Consider the following 5079-nt stretch of genomic DNA (forward strand, 5'->3'; position numbering starts at 1 on the left):
CAGCCCAGCAGGTTGTGCTGGCCTCGTTCCTGGAGACACAGCCCCTCTGGGACATGGGGTCCTTCCTCACCACGTTATGAGGACACACCAGGGCAGGGGTCCAGCCTGACCACCAGGCTCCACAGGAAGCAGGCTCTTCAGTCCCTGAAATGCTGACCTTGAGCCTGAGCAAACACTGACAAGGCCTCCTCCTGGGCAGCCAGAGGGGAGGGCACTCCTGGGCCTGGGGAGCCCTCCCCCTCCTGCTGCATACCTGACATTCCCCAGCACATTCTTCCCTGGGCCCTGGGCGGGGCTCGCTGGGGCAGGTGGAGAGAACTGCCCCACCACCAGGAGGGGGACTCCTGCTTCCTCCTGGGGGAAGGGTGAGCAGGTAGGAGCAGGCAGAGTCTGCATTGACCCAGATTCACACCCAGGAGCCTGGCTCTGCCAGCCCCACCCAGGAGCCCGGGACCTCCTCCCTGGGTCTCCTCCAGGGGCGTCTGTGAGCAGGGCTCTCCTGCAAGGCTTTGGGAGGCCCCTGGGTGGCAGCTCAGGAGACCTGGGTTCCAGTGCATCCCGAGACACTGATCAGCAGTGGGACCTCGGCCAGGGTCTAGATGGCATCCAGAGATGGAGGATTAAACCCAGGGCCATCTGAGGTCAGTATCTTACACTGACCATCTAGGAATACAGGGTCTTCTTCACTCCTGGGACAGCCAGGGACCAAGACCTGAGAGTCCATGGCAGCCAGCACAGCCCGGGGCCTGGTCTCAGAGCCGGAGCCCATGCGCAAGGCAGACCTGTCCCCAGAGAGTGACCCCAGAGCGGGCAGGATCGGGCAGGTGCTCGAGGTGCTGGGGGAGGAAGTGGGCAGTGTGTGGGCAGCGTTTTAGCCATGTGAAAAGGGGCAGGGACAGGATGTGACCCAGGGCTCTCTGACTCCAAAGCCTCATGACACTGAGTCTGGGCTGTCAGCACCCACGGAGGCCTGGGCTGTGCCTGCTGCCCTCCAGGACCCCAGCCCAGAGCCCCTGCCCGCAGCAGCGGGGACTGAGCCTGGTCTGCCCCAGCAGCCCCGAGACAGCAGAATGCAGGGTCTGCAGTGTGGTCGGGCTCCTCCACAGCAGGGCGGCCAGGAGCCCTCACAGGGCACGGGGCCTCTGTCTCACCCGGGTTCCAGTCAGGCCCGGCCTCCCCAACCCCGGTGGAGACAGCAGGTCCTGTCCCATGGCCCCAGTCCAGAACTCTAAAAATGCTGGAACGAGAACCTGAGAACCGGAACTTCTTGGGAAGACGTGACAGGGCAGCTGTGTCTTGGCTCTTGGCCGAGGAGGAGGATCATGGAACCTTCTAGAATCCCCAGTGCAGGAGCGCTGGCTGTGACTCGCTGTGGAAAAATAGCGATGACATCATCACCAGCCTCAGGTTCCTCCAGGGTTGTCACAGGTGACACAGCTCAGCCCTCAGTGCAGGAGGCGCCATCGTCTGCTTTGCTGTTTTCCAGCCAGCACCACCGTCTCTCTTGTCCTCCACTGGCCGGGTGTCCTTGTTGCCAGAGGGTCCAGTCCTGGGCGTGTGGTGGTCTTCGGTGACCCTCCATGGCCAGGCCCTGAGACACATGATGTCTGTCAGTCCTGCTGACAACGCATCACCTGGGCAGGCCCTCTACACTTAGCGGGAAGGAACCCGGGGCTCAGCGAGGCAAAGTCACCTCCCCAGGGTCACCCAGCCATGACCTGGCAGAACCTGGCCTGACGCAGGTTTGTGTGGGCATAGAGCTGGCCGTCCCCCAGCCCCAGAGATCAGCTCAGAGCCAGGGAGCCAGTGCCTCTGTGCTTGCTCCACAGCACTGTCCCCTGTTGGGCAGGGCAGGTGGCAGGTGCAGGAGAGACCAAAGGGATCCCCCTGCACCTGTGCATGGCACAGAGCAGGTGCCGTGTCCTGCAGGGGGCACAGAGGGTGCTGTCAGAGGATCGTGGACATGGTGGAATCTGAGTGACAGTCCTGGCACTTTGGAGCAGTGCCAGCCTCCACTGCCATCCCTGCGTCTGGCTGGGGACACCTGTGCCTCCACCTGGGACCGCTGGAGCTCAGACATGGATACCCCCAGAAATGACCACCCAGTGTGCTCCTGAACCTGGCTTCCTGCTGAGTCTGGACCCTTGAGTGGCTCCCTCATCCCAGGATGGCCCAGCTCTGTCCCTGCTCCCTTGGTCCCTCTGCTTATTCGCGACTGGAATGGATGCAGGTCCCAGAGCAGCCTGAGGCTGGGCTTGTGCTCCAGATGGGCGCGGCTGGAGTCTGGGTGTTGAGGGCCTGCTGTATGAGCCGCGGCACGGGGAAGGGGGTCTCCAGGGGCAGGTGGGTTGGAGAGGAGCTGGGAGGCACCCTGGGCACCGGGAGAACCTGTGAAAGCATTGCATCTGGTTGTGGCCTCTCTCCCACGGACCCTGACCGACAGATGTACAATAATGACATGGAGCAGGATTACCAAGCGACGACTCTTTACTTTTCGTTTCTGTCCCTGCCTGTGTGTCTCTTCCGTGCCTCAAGTATCATGAAGACACGGCCTTGGAGTAGCCTGCACAACCTCAGCAAAGCTGGGCACTGCAGACTAAATGGACAAGCGCTCCTCATCCGATGGGCATTAGTGAAGGGACAGGAACTACATGGGAGGAGCCGTGGTGGATTCTGAGGCCCCGGGGTGTGCCCAGGTCTGTCCCCACTCCAGTCTCCTGAGCTACCCAAGCAAACTTCGACAGGACCCCCTGCCTGGCCCCGCCTTGTGCTACCTGGGATTCCCAGTGGTACAGAACTCAGCACGGTTTCTTTGTCCTGAATGCCACAGGGGCTTGGGCTGTGAAGTCAGAGGGGAGTGGAGAGGCCCCTTTGGGAAGATGTCAGGAATCTGCAGCCTGGCACAGGAAGTGGGGAAATGCAAAGACTGAATGGGATGGGGGGGGGGTGAGTTGTTGGGCTGCCTCAGGGTGAGTGGACGGGGAACCACCTGCCCTGCTGTTGGCCAAGGCAGCCAATGCAGTTCCGGGAGGGAGAGGGAGGCCTTTGGGGCAAGTGATGGAAAAACACTGGTCCTCTCTCCACTCTCGCTGTTCAGCCACAAGATCTGCCCCAGGGCCCCACAAGTCTCTACATGTTGAGCAGCGGGGCTGAGATCCAGTGACGTCACCAGCTGATCTGTGGATAAAAGGACCTGCTGAGATGCGCAGGTCACCCCCGACTCCACGGCAGCCGCTCTGAGCCATGAGTCCCCGCTGCTGCACCCTGGGTAAGGAGACAGGGTCCTGGGCCCAGCTGACCCCCTCCTCCCAGCCTTCTCCCAGGCCCCTGCATCCCAAGCCCTGCCTGCCCTCACAGGCGACTCCAGCACAGCACTGCCTGAGCCACAGCCCCTGAAAAAACCCCACCCCATCCTGCTTCCCACCCTCACCCCAATGCCCACGCAGCCCTTCTAGCTGCACCCCCATATCTCCAGCCTCTTCCTCCCAGTGCTCCCCTCCTGCCCAAAGCTCTTAGCCCTTCTTGTGCTGTACAAGACCCTGGACCACAGGGAGTCTGGACCCCACCCTGGGTCTGCCTCTAAGGCTTCCCAGAGCCTCAGTCCCCGGCCTCAGGCTGGGCTCAGGAGGCCGGCCCAGGCTGCCATCCCCCATCCCGCCCTCTGCCCTCCACAGCTGTCTCAGCCGCCCTCTGCCTCCTCATGGTCCTCTGCTCCCAAGGGGCTCCAGGTGAGCCGGGAGGGGCAGGGATGCTGGCGGGGTTGGGGGGATTCTTAGAGGACCTCAGGCTGGGACCAAGCTGCCCCGCTGCTGCCCCGGGCCACACCTGCTCTGTCTTCCGCAGTATCCCCCATGGGGGCTCGCCGGATAGTGTGTGAGCTATATGGGAGGTGCGGGGACGAGTTCTACGACCCGGCACACTACTGCTGCCATGACCAGGCCGTGGTGCCCCTGGCCAGGACGCACGGGTGCGGCAACTGCACCTACAGGGTGTGCTTCGAGCAGTGCTGCCCCTTGTCACTGACGGTGAAACTCAGAGACCAGGACTGCTCGGCGGCCGCGGGCCCTGGGGACCGGCTGTGTCACAGGTGAGGGCCTGGACCCCACGGGGTGAGGGCTGCCCAGCAGCGGGGAGGGCCCGTGCCTGTCCTGTCCATCATGGAGTCTAACCCTCCATAAACCCCAGGGCCTCTGTTCACCCCCCTCCCCCATACTTCTTTCTTCTCTGCTCCTGTTTCTCTCTGAGGGTCTCCCTCCCCCAGCTCTCTCCCCCACTCCTCTGCACCTGTTCTGCCCACCCTGTGTCTGCGACCCTGTCCTGCTCACTCCTGTCTCTCTCTGCAGCATCCGCTCGCGAGTCAGCTAACTCCCTCCTCATTGGGTCTCCTCGGACCTCAGCCTGCACCTTCTTAGGAGAGGCAATGGGGGTGTCACCGACCAGGAGCCCCGAGGAGCCCTGACCTGACGCCAGCCCCCAGGCCAATGTCCACGCGCACAAGGTGCAGCCAGCCCCAGTCCCTCTCCTCCGGCCCCGGGAATAAAGCACAGGCACTCCCTAAAGGTTGCCTCCTTTATGTCGTGATCCAGGGGCTCTGGGGCGTTGGGGAGGGTCCTGAACTATGACCCGGGGCTGCTTGTTCCTGGCAAGCGCGCTTTTTGGCACCAACAGCCGGGTCTCCTGGGTTCGCGAAAAAAAAAAAAAAATCTCAGGCGCGATTCTTCCCTCCACTTCGACTTCGCCAAAGCGGAGGGGGTGGGGGGGGGCAGGGTAGGGGCTTCAGCGCGGAGCCAGCGCCTCACCTGCGTCCTCAGGTGGAGGGGGCGGGGCCAATGCGTCCTCCGCAGCCTGCGGGGGGAGGGGCGTGGGGTGGACCAGAGAGGGGTCGCTGGCGCTGGGAGAGACGAGTCGCCAGCTCTGGGTCCTGGGGACGGATTCGGAGGCCTTTGAGGAGACTGAGCGAGAGCGAGGAAACCATCGCGACCCACCTCAGCGCCCCCCGCCCGCCCGCCCGCCAGCGCGAGGCCGGGGACGCTGGTCCCGGCCCTGTCTGATGTCCGACACCCTCTCCAGGCCCCAGGC

At 63.4% G+C, this 5079-nt stretch overlaps 1 long non-coding RNA gene across 1 annotated transcript; it reads left to right on the top strand.

Annotated features, from left to right (window-relative positions):
* Positions 1–3674: 3674 nt before the first annotated feature.
* LOC149120769 (uncharacterized) lies at positions 3675–4708 on the top strand. The gene is made up of 2 exons (XR_016225450.1): positions 3675–4087; positions 4344–4708. It is a non-coding gene; the product is annotated as an uncharacterized LOC149120769 (long non-coding RNA).
* The last annotated feature ends 371 nt before the right edge of the window (positions 4709–5079 follow it).

This window comes from Oryctolagus cuniculus, chromosome 18, assembly GCF_051225735.1.
Source record: "Oryctolagus cuniculus isolate XC-2025 breed Fujian yellow rabbit chromosome 18, ASM5122573v1, whole genome shotgun sequence".
NCBI lineage: Eukaryota > Metazoa > Chordata > Mammalia > Lagomorpha > Leporidae > Oryctolagus > Oryctolagus cuniculus.